The sequence below is a fragment of the Crocodylus siamensis genome, chromosome 7, assembly GCF_052110815.1.
Source record: "Crocodylus siamensis isolate JL-2025a chromosome 7, ASM5211081v1, whole genome shotgun sequence".
Classification (NCBI taxonomy): Eukaryota; Metazoa; Chordata; order Crocodylia; family Crocodylidae; genus Crocodylus; species Crocodylus siamensis.
In genome coordinates, this window is record NC_143401.1 from 40,441,225 (window position 1) to 40,465,537 (window position 24,313).

The window sequence follows — 24,313 nt, forward strand, 5'->3', positions numbered from 1 at the left end:
TCCTGAGCTTGCCAAAGTTGGCTTTTTTGAAGTCAAGGATTTCCGTGTTGCTGACTGACTTGCCAGCTTTACGGAAGATGAGATGAGATATAATGGATCTGATTACCTACCCATCAGCCCTATTGTCTCTCTGCAAATATTTTAGGTTTCTCATGTTGACTTGGCTAAAATAATCCATTTAATTTTTGTTAAAAAACACATTTCACATTTAGAACTAAAGTAGTTATAAATTAAAAAATACCTATGTTTGTTTTGTTAAAATAATTATACATGTTATTGAAGAAAAATATCCAAAATACGCATGCTTGTTGTTTTAGTTAAATAAAACAATTTAAATGTCTGTTGTTTTTGGAAATGGTTGTTAGTGTCCTCCCAATATAGTGTGGCAAAAAATCCCCCAAATATCCATGATTAATATAGTGTATTGGAGATAGTTCACCTCCCAATGACTTCACAAGTATCTGCTTCAATTAGCTTTGGTAAATAAAATAACCAAATGGTCATTCAGTTCTCTGATGTAGCTGCAAAATCAACCTGAAAAAATATCAAAATATATAACTGCTTTAAAATGTATAGTGTGTACCTTCTAAAAATGAAACTTCACAACTCAGAAATGTAATAATATGTATTAAGTTTATATCAAACAAGAATGCACTCTTTGTAGAAAAGAATGATTAAATCAAGGCTTCCTGCTCAGTGATTTAAATTAAATCAATTTAAATCAAATTCACCCTGTTGAGTTCTCTCAGCCCTGGGGGCTATGGCATTCCCAGGGGCAGAGGTAGCAGCAGCAGTTTGAGGAGGGATGCAACTCCAGCACCAGAGCAAAGGGATAAGCAGCACCTGGATCAGGAGACCAGGAGCTACATGTTAACCCCTCAGGGGTTGCCAGGTGGCCAGCCTGTATTACATTATAAAAGGATTTATTATTAGCGATAACAGTGAGACAAGGGTATATACAATAATGCAATATTTATCATAAGTTGGGTCATACTGAGTTTGTGTCTGCTTGAACTGAGCTGTGACAGTCATCAGAAGCTGGGACCACATTGTGCTGTGAGGTTCACATATTCAGTACCTTTTATTTCAGGTGTGCTAAACTCTTCATGAGAGCATACAGCACTGAAGTAACCACAAGCTTCAATATCAGGCTTAGGAAGTCCTGGGTTCATATTCCACACTTCCTCTTCCTCTCCCTGAAGTGGAAGAGGTTTGAAAATCTCTGCCCAGAGGAGGGGAAGGAAAGACAGCATGCATCTGTGTGTGAACTTGCTAAATTAGTCTGAAAAAAGTAAATGTTCTGATCATAAATCTACCTTTTTTCCTTCAAAAAGAACCAAATCAAACTAGACTTACATTTGGGGCTGAACAATAATTAGGGTCCAAACTGTCTTGTCTTTTGTGCTTCTAGTATTTCTACACATGCTAAAAATACCAGGTCAGAATTTTTTTCAGTAAAGTTTTTATATTCATATTTTAAGTTGATCCTTTTGATTCTTTCCTTAGTTATTAATTGTTCTGAGATTTTAAGGACAATAGCATTTCACCGTCTTTATCTGTAGTCATCAAAACTGTCATTAAACACACGTCAAGTAAAAGCTGGGCTTTTTTTCCTCTAAAACTAAATCTGAAAATTTGAAGTCAACTTACATGCAGGATTGATTTCTAAACAGAACAACAAGGGTAACAAAGTCTATTTTAATATATGTTAGGTCAACCAAGTGATTTGCAGCATCACTTAAACAATTCCTTTGATATCACAGAAGTACAGAATGATGGAAAATCTTTCATCTAGAATTCTTGTGTTCCTTTACATATAAAGTGCAGTAGTTATTATACTAGCTAATAAATATTGAGAGATGTGACTCAAGCCCACAAAAGAAGCAGCTCTATAACCAGCATAGGCTTTAATACCTCTTAGCTGCGACTAGAACACAAGCGCAAACTAAGACTTACATATTTAGCTATTGTTAATAATTTTCAGAGACAAAAAAACAAAACAAAGAAAACAAGAAATTAAAAGTTGCCAATCCTGGAGCACCTGGCTGGAGGCAGGGGAAAGGGGAAGAAAGCTTACCTTCGATTTTGTGGAAAACAAATGCATTTCTCTATTTCTTGCCTGATCTTGATTAAATGATAGAAATGCCTACTTGCTTATTATCAGCCACTCTTAACACTAGAAAAGCAGAGTAACAAAATCTAATGACAACAACTGTTATAAGCCTTAAAGAGACCTAATTCCAACTCAGGAAGCTTTTTTAACGTCAGTTTTGATATAAGATTCCTTACTCACCTGCGCTATCTTGAACAATCGGGATTTACCTTATGAAGCATCTACTATTAAGTACCGATGATCAGGGATCTGGGTTTTCCATTTCCCATGGAAAAATGGAGTAAACCCCTGATTTTCCTTTTTACCAGAGGCAAATGGAGTGGATTTTGCAGTTTTGAGATGAATCCTCTGCAGGCTGGCAGAGTTCAGCCTGCAGGAGGTGGGGAGGGAGCAGGAGGAGGACAGTCAGGTAGGAGGCGCCATGTACATATACAAGGCCCCAGGCAGCCTGGAGAGCAGCTCCCACAGGCAAGTCTGGGGTGGGGGTGTGGATTGAGGCCCCCATAGGGAGGGAGGGAGTTGAGCAGGGCTGGGGCTGTTGCCCTGCTGAGCAGTGCGTGGGGCTTGGGGACCCAGGTCCCTGCCTTGGGATCGGGGAGCCCTGTCTGGCAGGGCTGGGGGAGCAGAAGCTGTAAGTGAGGAGCAAGGGGCACCAGCAGGGCTTGGAGGGGGTGGGGGTGGGGGAGTGAGAGGCAGGAAGAAGGCTTTGGGGGTTCATTTTAATCACAGATTTGGGGGGTTTATTGAGAATCCACAATTTTGGGGGGACTTTCTCTGCTCTACTATAGAAGTTCTTGCATTTAAGATGCTTGCAATACTATTTTTAGTGTATCCAGAAGTACACTGATATATCGGCACTGATCCTATATCGGACTGATATAAAGAAAATCGACTGTATTGGAAATCAGCCTTTTTTGCCTAATGTGGCCAATTATGTGGCTGATAAATGACCCATGCATGCGCGTAGCCACAGCGGAACAGGTAGGTGGCAGGAGCACAGCCCAGCAGCTTGGAGAGCAGTGTCCAGGTGGTTAGTCTGTTGTGGTGGATGGGGAGAGAGAAGGGAAGGGGCATGGGAGGGTGCAAACTCAGGTCCCTGCAGTGAGGGAGGGAGTGGGACAGGGGTTGGGGCAGGTGCTGCCCAGCCAGGGTGGGGCAGAGTGCAGGACAGAGCTGTGTATCATCTGGGGATATGGGGAGGGGGTGGCAGCTCCTGCCACTGTGTGCACCCTGGGAGGGCATGGGGGCTGTGCCAGGCTCTTCCTGGTGGGGGGGCTGGGCCAGGCTGCGCTCAGGGTGGGAGGTGGCAGAGCTGGAAGGGGGGTTGGAGGGGGGCTATGGCAAATTTTGGGGTGGCTGTAGGCCCCCCTGTAGCCCTCCTCCCAGCACCACTGCCACCCACCCCGAGCGCAGCCCAGCCCAGCCCAGTCCAGTGCCTGCCGGGAAGATGCTGGCACAGCCCCCAGTGACAGCCTGCCCTGCCCCACATGCAGATCCAGGGGCACACGCCTCCCATGCCCTCCGAGGGTGCATGCAGTGATGCAGGTGTGCACTCACTGCTACTTAATTAGTGAGCATTCTCCAAAAGGAGAAAGACTTCAGCTCATTCCTCCATGCTACATTAGACTTGCCATGCAATCAGGAATAAATGTATGCTTTCTGAGCAGATATGCCCTCAAGTACATTCAGAAACAGAGGGGCTATTTTTGCAGTTCCTTTTCAGGACAGTCTGGCACTTAAAATGAAATTCTAATAGTCAACAAGCAGACTCACAGCATTCGGCCTGGCCAGTATGTCAACCTCATTTACACTTAGCCTCTTTGTATTCCCATTTCCTAACTGGGAATAGAATTACTGAGCTACAAAAGAAATTTGTGCTTGATTAATGGGTGCTTTTGTTTATTCAATGGAATTTGCCTCAGATTATTAGGAAACTTTAGAGAAAATACACACACCTCATTAATTTTTTTTTTTCACAGAACCAGAGAAATACTACTGTATAAAAGGTATTATTAGGTTAATTCAGTAATTTTAAAATAATAGAAAAGTTTAAATTTAATCAAGGTTCTTTACTTAAGGCTGGTTTATACAGCATATTTCAAGTCCAGTTTAGTCCAGTGCATCAGGCTTTTACTAGTCTTCCCAAAATTCCAAAATAGAGTTTAGTTCACAGAAATCTACAATAATAGATGGTTGGTTTTAGGCCTTTTTATTAAACAAAGCAAAACAACAATAACAAGTGTCAATCTTGCCAATGAAATGCATCTTTAACATGGAGAATATTTAGAGCAGGGGTGGCTAACTCACAGACTGGCTCTACTTTCTGGTCCTGCTCCAGCCACCGTGGAATGTTCCTCATGGTCCCGGAGATGCCACTGGGGCGGTACCATAAAGCCACAGAGCTGCACATGGCTGCTCCACAGCTGTGCTACACATTGCAGCTGCTCCACTGGTCTGTGGACACTGCTCCATGAACCATCCAGCATATCCTGCACTCTGCCTATGGAGCGCTCAGGATGATATGGTTCCATGGGCAGGATTCAGCCCACAGAGCAGATCTTTGACACCCCAGTCTAAATTAAATACGTGTAGCTTTATCACATATATCAGAAGTGCTCAGCCAGCAGGCCATGAGCCAGAACTGGTCCCCAGTACTTTGTCATCCAGCCCACAGGGCTCCCCACAGATGTGTATAGACCATGGCCCTATGCACTAGGTTGGGCGTGCAGGGCCTGATCCCAGCACACAGGGGTAGCGAGAGGCCCCCAGAGTCCAATCCTGGCATGCAGGATCCAATTTAGCCCGCGGACCAACCCCACACCATTCACCTGTCCTGTGGGGCCGTAACTACGAGGACCACTGGTATATACCATGGTAAATTCAAAAGAACTAGCACTGCAACTCATAATTACATTCAGCTACTAGTTAACTTCAATTACCTGCCAAAATAGAGAATCCCACCCTTTATGATCACACAAAAACTCTCAATATACATTCAAATAAAACTTAGAATATAATTCAAATGAAGAGTGTTAGGAAGCAGTACACATATATAAAAAAGTTAAAAGCCATTTCAGAAGCTAGTTATCATCATAGTTTTTCTACAATCCATTAACGGTGTAAAAGATACACAGCTCTACAACCCCAACACTAGTTACTTCGGGATTTTAATTTTTTTTTACTTTCAATAATCTGTTTTCTTCATTTGTACAAAACAATTCATACAGAGAACATGCATTAACTCCTTACAAAGACAATGAAACAAACCAGACATATTGAAGCAAGTAAGTTGACAGCCATACAAACAACTCTGTAAGGTCTTAAAATTTACAGTGAGCTGAAGGGTTATTTGTGACAAGAAGCAAAGTAACAAAAAAACCAAACAAACCTCAGAACCCCTCCAACCTCTCCCCTCCCCAACTCCCCCATGTGATTTTGAATTCAATTATATTTTGTAAATAAAACAAAGAAACAAACAAACAAAATCAATAAAAACAGAGCTAAATGTTTTCCAACAAAAAATTGTGGAGTGAAGATGGCATCTCCCTGCATTGAATGATTTCCCAAGCCATGCACTTAATAATATTTATTCATGCCCGACACAAGAAAGGTACTCAAAGTTTTATCTAAAACACTGAATATTTCCTCCTTTTTTAATATTTAAGCAGGACCATTTATGTTGGGTTTGTGAGCTGCTGAGATTTCAAGAATCTTAACTACAAGGAACAGCAGCTAGGAATACAACCTGTTTAGTCCAAAAGAGCTGTTGAAGACAAGGAATTCACTGTTGATCTGCCCAGAACTAACCCAGCCTGCAGACAGGTGCAGCATTATCTCATTACTGGAACAAATGCCTCTGTCCATCTGGAAACATCACATTTGATTTATACTGTTTTATTAGCGTTCTTGACAAAGACAACATTAAACTTCAAATTCAATCCATTGATCATAAGAAACATTATAGATAATGTCTGTTTTTAACCACATTTTTTAGCGGATTTAAAATTCTGATTATTTAGAGGAAAAAAGTCTAACTCACTATAAAAGATGGCACTAGCTTCAAAGGAATACATTTAGTCATAAATCCATGTAGTAAACAAATATTATGCTTGGGTAGAGATGATGATTATGGCCTTGATTATGGTTCTGATGCTGTAATTTGGTGCTATTGTTATCTAATAAGAAAATGACTAGTCTGTGTGTGGTGAAGTCTATGCTTCACTATATTGTTAGTCTGTTACAAGTTACCATTCTTAAAGTTTATGCAATTCATTATCAGTTAAATGAAATCTGTATCTACAAATTTTCCCCATTAGCATGAAAACAAAATAGGTAAACAGCATACCATACAAAGTATTATATTGAAAAAAGAAATGTTCTAAGAGTTGACAAAAGCTGCAATATTAATTTTTAAAAAATGAAACCCTTCTAACATCTGTTGTCTGATGACAAGAGTTTGGATCATGAGGCATGTTGTTCCCTGCCCTTGCAAACTTTTAAATATTTGACTTGAAGCACATGAGTAATATTTGCAGAATCAGGGTGGTAATAATCATCTCTGTACCTAAGGACAATATTTGTTTAGGTGTTTTTCTTTTAAAAAAGTGTAAATTAGCATAGCTTCCAAAGAAATACACTGTATTTTCTAAAAATTGTAATCGTTACATAGTTCCTCCTTTGTATGATATTTCATGTTTGTGATTTTGTTTTTAACCCCCACCCCACATCTTGTTTGCCTCCCCGCAATCCATCAACCAATCTATGTAGGTTCTTAATTTTAAATATAGAAACTTTTTATGAGAAGAATTGCATTTTTAAACCTAGCAAAGTAACTATTCCCCAGTCATATTTTGCAAAATAATTTTGTATCTAGGTTGAACCTTTAGTGAACCAGGTTTCAGGAATTCTGGACTGATGGAAACTAAAGTTATCCCCGAAAAATGGATAGATCCTTTATCCTCCACTGCTAAACTTCAAAAAACCTGTATTTATAAGAGGACATAGTCCAAGTAGGAATATTTTTCAGATTGCATGTGCTGTCACATGCTAATTTGCTGAGAAGTTTAAAATAATGTGTGTGATAACTAACTACAAGGAACAAATAACTGGAGAGCTGTTCTCTAACTGAATATAACAGCAATTTAAAAAAATCAGTCAATAAAACCATTCAATATTACTTCCTCTCTCCTCCTCTTTCAGCAGAGCTCTTTCATTACAAAAGGACAAAATTCCACATGCACAAGAAATCTAGATACAGATTGGGGAGGGGTGGAAATTTACAGAACTATTTGTTTATTACAAAAGGAAATTATTGCAACATTCTCCAGAACATGAAATTAACAGCAAACAAATGCATTTGAATTAGACTTTTCAAACTGTAGCACAGAATGAGAATCATCTTTGAAGAAATGCATTGAGCCTATTCAGAGCTCTAAATAAATATCTTAGATGGGGCTTCTCTTTTTAGAGAAACTACAGCTCTGCCATTCCATAGCTTTATTCCCCAAGTTTTAAGTCTGGCTACCTCTCCCCTCCCCAGGCAGCAGTGACAGGACTCCGAGTCTGTTTCTCTGCAGCTCCTCTCACTTCCACATGATCTGCTTTGTTTTTCTCAGAGACTGTTTTAAAAGGAGGTCTCATTATAATTGCAGAAGACAAAAGACCATGCAAGATGTGGCTTCCATGGTCCTTACCTTGCCCCTACTCAGAGAGGATGCACATCCAGCCTTTAGTCCACATTACCTGGAGAAGATGCTGAAAGATACTCAGAAATTAAACAACAGAATAAAAGCCACAGGAGGGACTCTCTTTGGAAACTCAGTTGCCTGCTCCTCGTCCTGCTGCTGATAACAAGGTGTGGGGTAGAGGGGATGTTAAACAGCATCTAAGGAAAAAGGGCTAAGGAGGAAAGAAGATTTTCTTTGCATCTACAGGTGACGCCTCTTTCTGCTTCCCCCCTACACACACATTCTCCACCCCCCGGGGTTAAGAGGAAACAAAATGGAGCCTTGGAGGGAGGGACAAAGATAATCCTGCTGCTTCATCTGATTAGAGAGAGACTGGGCCTATGCAGAGCCAACAACTTTACCAGGGAGTATAGGCAGGGGAAAGGGTAGGGTCAGAAGAAGGAGCAGATGGAGGAAGAGAAGAAAAGATTAAAAAAAATAAGGGAGGTGGCAAAAGAAGAAGGTGAAAGGTAACTATGAAGCTCATCTTCAGGCCCAGTGGGACTGCTGCTCTGGGCATTCCCACTGCCTTGCAGGCTAGAAAACACCGGTGGGAAACACTTACAGCTTTTAATCGTCCCAAAGGCTGTTAAGCTGAAAACGCACAGCAAGTTTATGTGCATGGCAATATCTTGGTGAATTCAGAGGAGTCTTGTCTGCTTAGGCTGAGTAAGAAAGGGAGAGAGGGGTCTCCAGCAGGCCCTGTAGACATTTGGGCTAATACTTTAAGTGCCACTCTCTTTCACCATAACTTACCCAAGAAGCTGCAGAGGAAGAGTATTTGGGAAATGTAACTTGAATTTCAGTTTCTTAATTATCAGGGCCTAAAAGCATCTACAGAAACAGGCCCTGGTGCTGCAATGAGCTCCATGCAGGCAGATTTCAATCCAGGATGAAGATGACAGGTGCTTGCTGCAAACCTGTGAAATCTGCCAGGCACTGGTGCAAAAGAACTGTTCTGGTTGTTACAGAAGACAGAATGGGAGGAACTCAAAATACATTTCCTATCAATAGTTATTTTTCCATAAGTAAAAGTTGCTTGTAGTAAGTCCTCCGAACAAGAGTGGTTAAAAAAATAGATGTATATCAGCACTACCCACTTACTGTTCATGTGTGTTGCAGTACCTTCTATCCTGCAAGATTCTACAAAAATGTGGACAAAACCCAGCCTTTGGTATTGCAGAAATACATCAGTGGATCATATTTAATTATCAAGGCATCGCATTATGAAAATTCAAGCAAGCAAATGCACAAAACTCAGATGCACAAAACTCAGCTTTGTAAAAACAGAGATGGTATAAAATCAAGGTCCAAAGTGCAGACAAAAAGCACTTAAAGCTATCCTCAATAGTGCAAATGCATACACAAATACCTAATGCAGTTGCTTACAGCAAAAACTTCCCAAAGTTGAAGTGTTTAGCTACACATACAGAGTTTTCCCCCAGTTTTCCTAGCTTCGTATGGCTCTTCCCTCTGACTATTTATATAGGTACAGGTCAAGTGTGATCCTCTCTACTGATTCACAGGGCACTTTCTCTCCTAGTGATGGAGACTTATATAAACTCATTGCTAAGAAGCACCTAAAAACCTAAAAAGTAAAATTTAGAAAATCTGCTGAAATTTGTAATGTACAGGAGAAGTGCAAACAATAGGTCAGACAGAGGTCTGTAGGGAGATAGCAGGAAGGAGATATAGTATGCAGAATGGGCTTCTTGCAGCATGTTGGGCTACACAGTAACAAGGCAGTGGGAAAGGAATTTTCTGAAGGGGAATGCAGAAAGGAAAAAATAAAGCAAGAAAACTTAGTGGGAGATATCCCTAGCTTGGACACTTGAGGCAGTGGAAAAAGCAGATGAGGAAAAAAGAGGCCATATAACATTTCTGTGGAAAGAGGGGAAATAAGGTGTATTTCTGTAAGATGTAAGGTATTCTGTAAGGTGTATTTCTGTAAGAAAAGTGAAAATGCAAGGGGTTGGGGGATGGTTGCCACAAGTGGAAAAGAACAGAAAAAAAAAGTATCAGGATGGGGATGGACCTCTGCCCTGTGGACTAGGTCAAAGCAGTGAGTATTGTCCAGGTTCCCTGTCTGGTATTTTCCTTTTGTTACATTTCAGTAGGGGCAAATGGCCCTACTCCTAGCCTAGAAATTTTTTTCTAATTTTCCCTACATTTATTAGTGGATTGTACTTCTTTGGCTAGGGACAGAAGTTACACTTAAACTAGTTTAAGTGATCAGAAACTGATTTAAACCTGTAATGGAACAGAAGTTCAGTGCATATAAACCAGTTTCAAAATGGCTGAAAGTGGTTTAAGATAAACTTGGTTGAATGTAGTATCAGACTTAACTGATTTAGGTCAAACTAGTTTATGAAACTTCTGTCCCAGACCCCAGCCTTGGGCTGGGCTGGGCAGGGCTGTCTGCTCCAGAGAGCAGGGCTGGAGCAGTGAGGACTGGTTCACTGGCCCCCACCAGGCAAACCCGGGCAGGGGTCTGGGGCCTGGGAGGAGGATTAAACTCCCCTTCCCCCAAGTACAGAGCTGACCTGCTGACTGCAACTTACTGCTGGCTGTGACAAATCCTAGAGGCACCTAGAAGCAGGGCTGCAGCTGTGAGACAAGCTGGGCTCTGCCTGCTCCATGCCTTGCTGCAGCCTTTGAAAGTGATGCAGCACAGTGCCATGTGCCTTGCTGCCCAGCCTGTCCAACGCTGGGACACACATGTTGGTGCGCTGCTTTCAAAGGCTGCAGTGAGGCGCAGAGCAGGCAGGGCCTGGCTCGTCTCACAGCCGCCGCCCATCCTTGCCCCATGCAAAGACTGGGGGGACATGTGCTCCCCTTGACTCCTCAGCGTTGCAACTCTGCAGGAGCCGCTGGGCTCTTTCTGGAGATGATTTAGATGAGGCAGGGTAGAGCAGGGGTCCCGGGAGCTCCTGGTCCTGCTCCAGCTCCAAGCCCACCCACCCCGGCATTGCGGGGCTGGGGCTGGGGCTGGACCAGGGCCAGTGCAGGGAGGCAGCCAGGGCCTGTGCACGGCTGGGGGGTGGTGGACGTTGTAAGAAAAACAACCATAAATAAAAAAGGAAAGCAGGAGATGACCTTTTAAAAGCAGAAGCTTGAAACCCCTCCCCCTTGATTGACAGTAAGTTTGGAGACCACCAAACCAACTTCAGCCAGCTTAAGTTTGCTCTGTTCCGCATTCTGTAACCCAGCAACAGCACGTAGAAGGACCCCAGACTTGTGGAAATTCCCCAAAGATGCGCGCGCATATATGCCTTATGCCTATGTGTACTTATATTTGCATATGTATGACCTGTTAACATAAAAAAGTACTATCAAACTCAGATCGGGGGAGCTTTTTGTCTTTGGGCATTGAGCACCCCTCTGCAGAGCAATAAATCATCTTGCCGACACTCCCTCGTTCTCTGCCTAATTGATCGTGGCTAGGAACGAGCCCAGAGACGGGATGTGGCCAGTGCTCCTCAGTGTATGAGCACACCCTGCAGTGTATGGGTGCTACACAGTAGCTAGCCAATTTCCCCAACAACGTCAGTGCCAGGCAGTGACCCCCAGCGCGGGGGAAGGAGCAGCCACATGGGTGCAATGTACCCCAGTCCCAAGCCCAAGCCCTGCCTGGTGCCAGCCCTCAGCCTCGCTCCCTTCCCCCCCCCCCGCCATGGTCCTTTCCCCACCGACTTTCATGTGTGGGGGGGAGCTGCATGCATGCTCTGCCACCCTAATTTTTTTTCTCCCTCCACCCCCAGCCTCCTGGTTGATGATCGGCTGCTGGGGAATCCCCCGCCCTAGTCAGCGATCAGCTGCTAGTGCCCCCCCAGTATTAGGAAGCACCAGTCGCCTATGAGTGCAGGCATGTGGCTGCGTTTCCTGAATCAAAAGCATTTGTGACCAAGCCTTGTTCTTTTACTGCCATGCTGGCTAGTAAAACAAGGAGATCTCAGGAAGAGCAGGAAAAAAAGAAATCAAGTTTCACAACAGCAAAATCAAAAGTTTCAAAAGGAATCCTTCCCTGGCCTGTTTGTCCTGTGCTCACAGAAGTAGAAATGATCATCCTGTTATATATCTCCATCATAATCTTTATAGCTAACCCTTGACATGAAAATTTCACCACAACTTTTACCTTATTCTGGCTAGAGGGTGGAGGGAAAGAGAAGACAAATCTTGAACTGTTCAGGAGTGTAAGGGATGATCTATCTCAGCCTTCAGTGTTGGATTTTACTCAGAAAAGGTGATTATTTGTGTCCTTCCAGACTTTATTCCAGATGATTTCCATATAGAAATTGACATGTCAGGCTGTGAAGCTGAAGGTTGGTAGCTGCTTTACTACCCCTCAAAAGCAGCAGAATTTGGGAATCTTCGGTGGAACTTTTTCTGCCATGTTTATTACAGCAGTACAGCCAAACAGGAATTCATAGGAAGCTGTTTCTGTTCCTCTCATTTAGTTTTACGTCAGAGGCTCACTAAATCAACCTGGGTCCACACCATGCCCTTCAGTGTGCCCATAGGAAGGGTACATTTATTTTTTCTTCTGGCTTTACAGGACTGCGTCTGTTTGAGTTGAGTATGCCACTTCTTCAGCACTGTAGCTTGGAGTCAGTACTTGCTTCCCACAAAAAACCCTTAGCACAATTCCCTAGTAAGTCAGTAAGCATCCTTTTGATAATAGGTGCTACTGAGAAGCTGCGCGAGGATTTTAAAAGCTGTGCTTCTAGGGTCCCAAGGATCTGAGGGTGGAAGAGCAGCTTCCTTTTCCAACACTACCTCGTCTTCATCCTCCCAGGACAGTGTGCAGAAAACTGAGAGGTATACCTCAAAGTTTCTTTCCTCTCAGGCCCCCTGTGAGAAGGGCTGACTTATCTTCTGACTTTGGATTTGCTCAGATCGACTTACATTCAAAATCTTACCTCCTAACATTAAAAACAAAATGCACTTACTGTAAGTAAAAGGTTCTGCTGACTTTTTTTAAAAACCTTATTTCTGTGATTCTCAAATTCTGTCTCCTATCTCCTGGTCATCAGACAGTCAGTACCAGGTAACTCAAGGAGGAAGGTAAAGAAAGAGTCAGTTGGGAGGGGATGGGAGAACATGGTCTGTTGGACCCACGAAGTCTGGGCAACTGGGCAGACATTTTGTACAAGAATGAGTTTAAACAGAAGTCTGATTCATGTGTCTAGTTTATTTTTACAGGATCCCTGTGGAAAAAAAATGATGATACTGTCAGCAGTTCTCATTATGTTTCTTTTTTTCTTATGGTCCTACCTCCTGTCATTGTTTAAATATGCAAAAACAGATTGTATTTTAAAAATATACAGGGGTTTAAACGCTTATGGTTTTGAAGAAAAGCTTTAAAATATAATTCCTGAAAGTCCAGAGGCCAAGGAGGGCATTATTTGTAATGACATCTCATGGCTTCTGACAATCTGATTTTCTACTATTCAGAGGTCAGGAATAGTAAAATACTGAGCACTAAAAGGTTCTGTTAGTGGCTGTAGCAACCCCTTGTGACCAGGTTTGGGATAACAGTCCTTTTCTTCCCATGAAGAAATAATAACCATCCTTTTCTTCCCATAAAATGAACTGTTCCAAACAGGAGATTTTACCACACCTTCAACTCTCCTTTGAAATATGGACTTTCACACATAGAGTTCATAGATTTTTAAGGTTGGAAGGGACTCAGAAGATCAAGTCCAACCCCCTGCCCTGGGCAGGAAAGAGTGATAGGGACAGATGACCCCAGCCAGGTGTTTGTCCAGTCTCCTCTTCAAGACCTCCAAGGTAGGGGAGAGCACCACCTCCCTTGGAAGCCCATCCATTTCTACCTAGGAGAGCTTTTACAATCTTTTCTCCTACACCTGAAGAAGGGTGCTTGTGCCAAAAAGCTTGTAAATAAAGATTTTTTTAAAATCTAGTCAGTCTAATAAAAGACATCACCTCTACTTTGAGTTCTGATTCCTTTTATTCCCATGATGCTTTCAGTTTATATAAATTAGTTGAATCCTTCTAAGGTAATTAGACTTGAGCCTCTAACCAGCCTTGGTCCCTTTTTTCTCTCACAGTCATCAATTCCCCTTCCACACAAGCAGGGAGAGAAGAGAACCTAGGCCTGCCCTGCTCCGTGTTCTTCAAAACCAGGGCTCCTGTGTTAAGCAGCTGCACATCTCTTCCTCCTGTCGCTCGCTGCTTGCTAATTCCATTGTTTGTCAGTCTCATTCCACAAATTTCTGAAACCTCTTCAAGACAGCCCCAGATCTCATTCTGCATGGCTTTCAGCAGTGGTATAACAATATGACCAGGCATCCAGGGTAGCTGCCACGCACAGAGGCAGTGGCAAGATCTAGTTACTACCACACCACCAGCACAACTCCACAGCAGCTACTGCTCTGCACCACCTTCCCTCTCTCCCCCAAGATCAGGGTCCAGGGTAGCTGGCCACCCCATTACATCAGTTGGCTTTAGTTTTATATATGAACTGTTTCTAATCTATTTTATTGGTCACAGACAGGAGAGATAAATAGTTCCTTTATTAACCTTGTTAAGGCTTCTGCCCAAAAGCTGAGCTCTCTAACTGCCGAATTCAGAATTACCTACTTATAAACAGAACACCACTTCTGACTAGAACTTCCCCATCCTTGCTTTTTGCCAGCACTTTCTATTTCCCCAGCCAAACTAGGCTCAGCTGCAGCTAATTGTTTCCAGTTGGGAGCATCTCTCTGAGCTGACTCTGGAAAACTCAGCTTTGGATTTTTACTCACAAAACCGCACATCCACGGTGTAACAAGATGGGACCTCCCCTTAGGGGAGAAACATGTGTAGTGTACTACAGCTGAAAGCCCTGCTGCAGAAGGCACTGGGAAGCCTGTACTCAACTCTCACATTATTCAACTTCACTTAATTCAGTGAAGTAGCATCTGCAACCAGAATGAATTTAACCTAATGTATTTTTTAAATTCATTGTAGTCTATAAAAATAATGTTGCCCTCCAGGAAAAATGAAGTTTTGTGAGTAACGCTGCTCATTTACTTGAATTCCATCTGCCACAATCTATTTGGATCAAATCCTGCATATCTGCATTGAAGCTTTTTAGTGTTTTTGAAGGGTAATATTGCTTTAGACTTCTTCATAGCACAATCTGAGCCATCATGGCACAATGTAATGAAACATAGCCTAATGTAACACCAGACTAGAAACCAAATATGCTGTTACACAACATCAGTTACAAGCGCACTTGTCTGAGTAATTCCTAGCCAAAACAGACATTTTTTATTAAGGGATATGAGCTATGTAGAGTCCAGATTATCAAAGTTTAGCTTATACAAGCAAATAGACTGTGTGTACAAATCAGGTAGTTGCTGCACATGCAAACCTATCTGTGTGTGTAAAGTAGGTGCATGCAAATAGTTTCATGTGCTTAGCTTATATGTAAGCCTTGGTCTCTTTTTTCTCAGTCATCAAGTCCCCGTCCACATTGAGTAGGAAGACAAGAGAACCTAGGCCTGCCCCTCTTCCCGCCGGTCTGGTCTTCAGACCAGAGATCCTGTGTTAACCATCTGCACACCTGAAAATAGCTTAATGGTTAAATTTGTGAAGCCTATTAATCACCTCAAATCTGATACACAAAATGCTTATTTAAATAAAATTTACCACAACATTTTATAAATACAGCAACTCAGAAGAAAAATAGTGTTATAAACAGCCAAGTTTCGACTTCAGTTCACTCATATGGCTATGTTGCATGTTTTAAAATGTTAATGTGATAATTCCTTTCTAATTTATGTACTGTAAATGTTTAAGTAAAGGTGGTTGTGGGCTACTTCTAGACAAGAAGTTTGTCATTAATAAGTCATCTCTATTGTACAGTACCATTGTGGTGTGTGGCTAAAGGTAATTCACAATCATCAGAGCCTCACAGTAGAGATTTAGCTTTGCAATACCTTTTGCAGTGCGTGACTTGCATGGTATGATATACAATTCTTATTTCATTAATCTATCTACAGCACTGGACCACTTCCTCAAGGAATTCCCTGAGCCCCAGACTTTCCCAGCAGGAATATATCCATAAATGGATTTAGGCACCTAGATCCAAAACAATGGCCAACAAAACACAACCTAATTGTGTAGGTACCTATAATTTTGCCTGTAAAGTTCCCTAGGTATCAAAAGTACTGCTTCTGAGCATGCTCAGAGGTGTCTCAGCCTTGTCAATGCTGGGCAGTTCAGAACGTGTATCACACCAAAACACAACAGGATTCACTAACAGGACATTTGACCACCTTCAGAACATACTTGTGACAGCTGTAGCTTTTATAAAGCTTGCTACCACTGCCCTGAGCTTGTCTGCCTACAGGTGGTGACAGGATGGACCTTGGTTCTGGATCACCTGGTCTGCCAGGAAGTGGATCTTATGTTTTCTTGCATGCCACGATTTTGATGACATATATATTCCTGGGTGGCACTGCCCGTGGTGATCCTGCCTGGTCTTGATCCCTGTTTCTTCTGTGGGGCTCCAAAACCTCCCCTTTATCCTAGCCTAGCCTCTCTAGATGGTGTTCACAATATTCTTCTGCAGCCAGGTTGCAGTGCTGCCTGTTGTGGTCTTATTTTGGCCCTGTGAGGGAGAGAAGGAGCTGGCGGGCTCTGGGGCTCTGCGCCCAGGTGCAAGCACGCTAATCACACGCTTACAGGCCCAAGACACTGGGCGGGATCTCACCTTTTCCAGGTGCACGGAGAAGGGAGGCACCAGCACGGCAAGGCCCGGCATAAAAGAGACGCCGGAGCTGGCCAGAGGAGGGGCGGTGGAACCGGAAGAAGGCAGTGGAGAAGCTGAAGCTGGCCGGAGCACGTTCCAGCGGATGCGAGCCGTCCTCAAACGCGGCAGGACCCTTTGGAGGAAGGGTAAGCCCCAGCGGGGTTGTTAAGCCTGGGCAGCTGGCCTGGCAGGGCTGCGCACTGTTTGGTGCCTCCTGAGAATGGCTGGAAACTGGCAGAAGCCGGGTACCGTATAAACTGGAATATAAGGGCAATCACTGTCTGGGAAACCCGTAGCTCCTGTAGCAAGGGGCAGAGCGGCTACAAGGAGCCCTAACGAACCCAGAGGATCTCATTGAGAGTTAGAGAAGGGGTTTCAACCCCACGACATACAGGGGGATATCGGAGGACAGGTGCTGAAGGTCGAAGCAGTCACCTCGATCCAGAGAACCCCTGTCCACAGCATTTGTGTTTACCTTTGCCTTTTCTTTTATGGACGATCTGGGGTGATCTACAGATCAGATAGCCGGCCACCACCCGGTGGAACAGGCGAGGGTGTAGGGGTGGCAGAGCCCTCATCGACGTGGGACCCGTAGGATGCCGAGGAGCCTCATTTTTGGATGACACTCGCCGAGCCATATAAACCAATTAATATTACCATCAAAGTTGTGGCAGGAGAGGCAAGCGTGTGTAAAAAGCCCAACCCCAGGTGAGCCACTCCTTGGCAACTGGTAAGCGGCCTGACGCGGGGAGGCAGTGGAGGCCTTATCCCCGACAGGCCCGCTACCCCAGGGTGTCCTTGGGCCTCTTTTGGGTACACCCTTCCAGGGGCCAGTCTTGGCCTGAGCTCCAGAAATCAAAAGAAAAACAAAAAACAAAGAAAACCCCAGCTGCTTCTCGGCCTTCTTGTCAGGCTTCAGCAATATCCCTTTTACCCATGATCAGGTGCTCAACATCCCAATCACCATAATCCAGACAAAAAAAATCCCTTAGTCCAGTCTTTGCTATGTGCTGGCCTGCCCTGCACCCCTATGAATGTTCACAGGCTCTTTAGGGTCTCCCGCATGTGCAGGAAGGCTCTATCTGTGGCTGTAGTTTTTTTCCTCAGGGCCTCCTCCGGATCCTCTGTTGAAAACTCCACTCTGGAGCTTATTTCAGGCCTTGTGGACTCCCTCGCTCTGGAACCTCAGCTGCAGCTCTGCTCTGGAGATTACCACCGGCCATGTGTGCACAGGCCTCTGCCTGCCTCAGGGTCACTCCCATGGTGTTCCTCAGGCATGTTCTGCCTGCCGAGATGTTCAGCTGCTCCTCTCTCCCTGCAGCCTGCAGGGAACTGATCCCCCTCTGCCCCTCTCCAGGGCCGGAAATACCTTTGGGTGACCTCCCTTTCCAATCCTGAGCGAGATGCTGCTCCGGAAGTTGGAAGCTGGAAAGGAAGGAAATACCCACCCATCTGCAGCCCTGCCGGCCCCCCATGTTATGAGTTTTGTCTCACTCCTTCACACTAATGCACACATATAGGATGATCAAGCTTTACCCAAAATGTTGCAACAGTATCAATTTTTCTCAAAACCACAGGGTGCAATAGTGGTGCCACAGTTTTTAGAGGGAGTGCTATTCAAGAAGTGGGAAATCCAGGTGCAATTTCCCCTTCTGCCTGCAGACATTCAAATTCACATCACCCACCTCCCAAAATAATGCCTCAACCACATAATTGCTAAATACTCTGAATCAGGGATGCTCCATGTTGAAGTTGTTCCACTTTGTATCGTGGAATTAACAGATTGTGGATCAGAAAGAGGGCAACAGTGTGAAGATACCTCTCTTGCCTAACGGTTCAGCTCCTCCTCTAGGAGGAGACTTGGGTTTTATCCCCTGTTCCAATGTTTCGACATCTGTTTTGATGTTTTATATTAAACAGTCATTGGATAAAATACTTAAATACATAAGCCAGTCTTGGAGTGGGGACTAGAATCAGATTTCCTTACTCTCAGGTGAATGCCCTAACCAGTAAGCTATAGTGTCATGTTCAGTCTTTTTCTCTGTCACCCAAATTATCTTTAGTTATTTTATGCAAAGTGTAATAGCTGCAACAGGAAGCATGAAGAGCATCTTTACCACAGAACAGACTACTCAGTGGTGGTGATAGTGTTATCCTGGGAAGAGGAGCTAGGGTTCTGAACTTAGATCTCCCATTTTCTGGTTGAGTGCACTAAATCCCGGGACGTCATTCTCCCCTTGTATTTGGCCTTGATGAGGCCGCAGCTGGAGTACTGCGTCCAGTTTTGGGCTCCACAATTCAAAAAGGAAGTGGAGAAGCTTGAGAGAGTCCAGAGGAGAGCCACGCGCATGATCAGAGGTCAGGAAAACAGATCTTACGATGACAGGCTGAGAGCCATGGGACTCTTTAGCCTGGAAGCGTAGGCTCAGGGGTGATCTGATGGCCACCTATAAGTTTATCAGGGGTGACCACCAGGATCTGGGGGAACGTTTGTTCACCAGAGCGCCCCAAGGGATGACGAGGTCGAACGGTCACAAACTCCTGCAAGACCGTTTCAGGCTGGACATAAGGAAGAATTTCTTTACTGTCCGAGCCCCCAAGGTCTGGAACAGTCTGCCAGCGGAGGTGGTTCAAGCACCTACACTGAACACCTTCAAGAGTAAATTGGATGCTTATCTTGCTGGGATCCTATGACCCCAGCTGACTTCCTGCCCTTTGGGCAGGGGGCTGGACTCGATGATCTCCCGAGGTCCCTTCCAGCCCTAATGTCTATGAAATCTATGAAATCAGTGGGCTGTTGTATAAAACATAGCATCAAAATAATTTCCTCTCCCTTCAATGGCCATGTTCTCAGAGAGAGGATTAACTCCTACTCCCACTGAGAAAAGGATTTAGGCACCTAATTTCAGGTGAATTGTTCAGGGCTGTAAATCCCACGTGGAAGCAATTGCCTAAACACCAGAGATTTAAGACAGAATTTAAAACATTACCCTATCCTTGACATCTCCTCTTGGCTAATTTAGCTGGTTTCCCTCTCCGAATGCTGCCTAGAGTGAATCCTATTCCAAGGCACCTAACAGTCTCCAGGTATTGCATGGGGCACCTATGTGCCTCACCCACGTGTTGATCCCATCCAAGGGTAAAGAACCTAAAAGTTAGGTGTTGCAATGCCTAAGTATCTTTTTGGAACCTATTGCCTACAAAGATACGAAATTGATGTGATATTTGCATCACAGCATCTTGATAATGGTGTAATGTCATAACATCGTGATAGAAAAGGCACGTTCTATGGTCCTTCAGCCCACAGAGGTTAGACCACACTGGTGTTAAGTATAGTTTTCTTCTCTGCAGCAAATCTAGGTTTTAGTACTGAGAAGGATGCAAGCATTAAAGTATGAAATAGCTATACAGCATGGAATAAAACTGAAAGTTTTAGAACTGCTTGCCAGCAGTTTCACATCTATTTTTATAATATCTAGAAATAAACATTTTTTCTGACCTCTTTATTTCTATGTGGCAATTTCATTTTATACTAGCACAAAAGCTGCCTTCAGGATGATATTTGCATTTTCATATGGCTAACCTGATTCAACCATCAGTTTGTTCTTTGTAACTCATTGAGGACTGGCCCCTCCCCTCTGCTCCCTGGCTGCACCTCCACAAGAGACTGCAGGCACTTTATGTGGGTTCTGTATGTGCAAATTTGCTCTTATGCGATGACTACTTTTATACCAAAAATTCGTTTATATGCAAGGTAAATTCACTCTTATGTGATTGGTGTGGTGGAAGCCCACAGTCAGATGCTTTGTGTGATGCATTGTGGCACCGATACAAACCAAAACAGTCTCCTGTGTGGATCTGTGCTCCTTGCTCGTTGTCTGCAACAAGTGTTTCTGTAGTTGCCATCCCCATTATGATAGTGCCCTGTGCTTGTGTACTGTCTGCTGCTGGTGAGTACTAAAATTTCCTGTAAAAGTGGTAGAAATGGGTCTGAGGGTCAGTACAGTAGAGGTCTTGGAACATATCCCTAATTGCCTGGCTTCCTCCTACCCTACAGCTCCGCCCCCACCCCCCACAGCTGCTCGCTGCTGAAGAGGGATCCCCCCTCATCCTTCCCATCTCCCACAGCATGGATCATAGCCCTGTGGTATGCTAGCTAATGCCGAGAGGTGTTTCTGTGAGTGTCTCCAGTTTCGCTGGGACAGGCAGACAGAACAGTGACTTCTTACAGCTTTTGGGAGCTAATCAACAGGGCCACTGTGAAGCTGTTTAAGAAGAGTTTGAACAAATGGAGAGAGGTCATTTTTTGCTGATGAGGTGATAAAAACACTATTATATCAGCTCCCTGCTGGCTTGCTCACCTGCAGGTTTGCTGTAGACAGTATAAAGAAGCAGGAAGAAGGAGATTGAAAAGCTTCATATCATCAGCAGATCTTCCCTTGCTTCAGAGTACTAGCAGGGAGTGGGAGTCTGGCAACACTCCCGCCCCTTGAGCAGCCAGTGGGGAAAAGCCTGGGATGGTGCAGGCAGACATCCCTAATCAGAGCATGCTGCTGTGGCCTGGCCACGCCCCATTCAGATCAGTACTCTGGAAAGGAAGGGAGGACTTCTGTAGCGCCCCCTGGCTTCTAGCCTGGGCCACTGCAACCATATGCCTGAATTTCCTCAGTCCAGAAAGAATGTCTGTTCAGTTACAAACCAGTTCAGCCTAGCCAGGTTAGACTAACCTGCAAAGACTGAATCAATTCAGGCTCAGGCTTTTTTAATATCTGTCCCTAACCCTTGGGTCAACATTTTAAAGACTCAGCAATGACTAAGCAGAAGTGCAGATATTTTGCTAAGCATTTTTTTTTATCAAACAGCTGATTACAAAGTGTTCTTGCTTACCTTCTCCTATAATCAAGGTTTAGTATAAAACAAGTACTTCATATTATGAAGCAAATCTCTTACTTCACCCTTACGCAGCTCTCCTACAATTGCTGAACAACCCTTTATCAAAAACAGCAAATAGTTGCGTGGAAAAATATTAGAATAGCCTTTAAATAATTTTAAGCTGCCTTTAGAACAATAAGGGTTTTGTCTTTTTTGAGGAATTAATCATGCTTTTTAGCTTTGCTCTTCGTTTCATTGCCCCTCTTCCATCTGTTAGAATTGCACAGCTTACATCTTGCTCTTGATAAGAAAGAAATACTGTCCAAGGCTTCTCTCCCCCAGTCCCTCCTTACCCTTTCACATGCTGATTACAAAAACCGGTTTAGGCTATAATTCAACTGCATGGCCTTGAGGGGGGAATGAACCTTTGATGAACTCTTGTGGTTTTGAGCATGCTTAATGAGCTGTTGCATATTTACCTCTCCGCCCCGTATACTCAAATAGCTAATTATATTATACATGCGATGTATGTGATGATGTAGTTACATGTATGTTTGTATGAAACGAAGTAGGCTGCAGGAACTCCTGTGTCTGCACGCGTGCCCAGGAGAGAGAAGATAAATGCCACTTGCAAACACAATTAGTTCGTTAGAGGTGATCTGAGCACCAAGCTTGCTCCACTCTAACCTTTGTTTGCAAACAAATACATCCTTTTGTGCCGACTGATGTCTGTGTGTCTGTGATCTCAGCACGCCTCCAGGGAAACGAACTGCCATTTGTGCAACAATTTGGTGAGCCAGCCAGGAGCCTCCTGGACCACCCTGGGACCCAGTGACAAGATGGTCCCTGCCACCACGGGGAGTGCGCACCGAGCCGCCTTTTTGGGCTCACCCAGGGGGTTTGAGACTGAGTCGGGGTACCCGGGAGGTTAAAGGCTACCTGTGTAAAATTCTTGGTTTCTGAGGACGCCAGACACACATTCCAGCATTCCGATCAAGATCTCTAGGATACTTGAGTGAGTATACAAATTCCCTTGCCCAATTTGGTTTTTGGATCTGGGGACAAAGAGACTTGTTCGATTTGGTTTTGTTCCGGGGATTCTTTTGGCCCGGAGTTTGGTGTGCATTGGACGCACTTTTGCGGACAGTCTTTGGCTCGGATCTTTTGGTGCATGCTTTCTGGTATTTGGTGTGCATTGGACGCAGTCTTGTGGGCATTAAAATGGGTGTGGGTAGCTCCCGTGTAGAAAACTCAAGTACTCCTCTGGGTTGTGTTTTATGGAACTTTAGCAAATTTACAAAGCAGGCAGATTATGGGGTGAAGATGAAAAAGGATGATTTAATTAAGTTTTGTCAACTCGAGTGGCCAACATTCGGGATCCACTGGACCCCAGAAGGATCCTTTGTAGTAAAAGAAGTGACAGCTGTCCATGAAATAGTTATGCAGAATGGACACTGGGATCAATTCCCTTACATAGACTGTTGGTTAGGAGTGGTCCAAGATCAGCCACCTTGGATTAAGAAATACTTAGTAAAGTCTCATGTGATGGTTGTTAAAGGAAAGACCCAAGGAGGACCTCTTGTACTCCCTGAGTCTAATGAGGGTGGGGGGGATCCTGAATTGGCCGAGTATCGGGTTCGTTCTCCGGTCACCCTGACAAGTAGCAAGGATGAATCAGACACCTCCCCAGGACCCAGTCCCTCTGCACCACCGCTTCCTCCCTCAGGGAAACCACCACCGGCGTATCAAAATATACCTAAAGACTCAGAGCGAGTGCCTCAGCCAAGTGCCCCATCTGAATCAGGAAATAAGGACTATAATTTGCGCAATATTGTAGAATCACGGCCGGTGCTGAACTGCCCGATGCGAGAGGTTATCGGAGAGAGGGGCGATGCAACTTTTGTCTACACCCCATTTAGTACTTCAGATTTATTTAACTGGAAGAATCAGAGCCCCTCTTTTCGTGAAGACCCTGAAAAGATGAGGTACTTGTTTCGATCCATTGGGCAAACCCATCAACCCACTTGGGCTGATGTCCAGATGATGCTCCAAACCCTCCTGACCCCTGAGGAGAGGAGATTAGTATTGGGGATGGCAGAGCGCATTGCAGCAGCCAGGGTAGAAGCGGAGGGAACTGCCGGTCGTGCCTTGCATGATACCTGCCCTGTTGAGGAACCGGGATGGGATAATCATACCGCAGCAGGAAGAGAGCTGAGTGCACAGTATCTGGGGATTATAGTGGAAGCAATGGGGAAGGCAGTGCCTCGGGTTACTAATCTGTCTAAATTGTATGAAGTGAGACAGGGAAAAGAAGAGGATCCCTCAGCCTTCCTCGGGAGGCTGTACGAGGCATTCCTTAAGTTTTCGGACCTAGATCCAGAAGCCCCAGATAATCAACGCATGGTAAATCTTATGTTTATTGGTCAATCCACTGCTGATTTTCATAGGAAGCTACAGAAAACTGAGGGAGGTCCCGGGAAACCGATTTCAGAGCTGGTGGAAATCGCATATAAGGTACATGGGAATCGTGAGCAAGTGCAGGAGCGCAAGGAGGATAAAAAGGCTCAGCGACAGATGGCAGCGCTGGCGGCTGCTGTAATTGGAGGTAACCCTGGAAAGACTGGGATACAGAAAGGGAAAGGAGGAAGAGTGGGAGCAGACGTATGTGCTTACTGTAGGGAGAAAGGACACTGGAAGAGGGAATGCCCAAAGTTGAAGGAGAAGAGAGAGGGTGAACCAAGGGGTCACCTCATGCGGGCAGAAGAAAAGGGTGAGGACACAGAATGAAGGGGACAGGGATCTAAGACCACTACCCTTCGGGTTGGAGCCCGAGAAGATCCC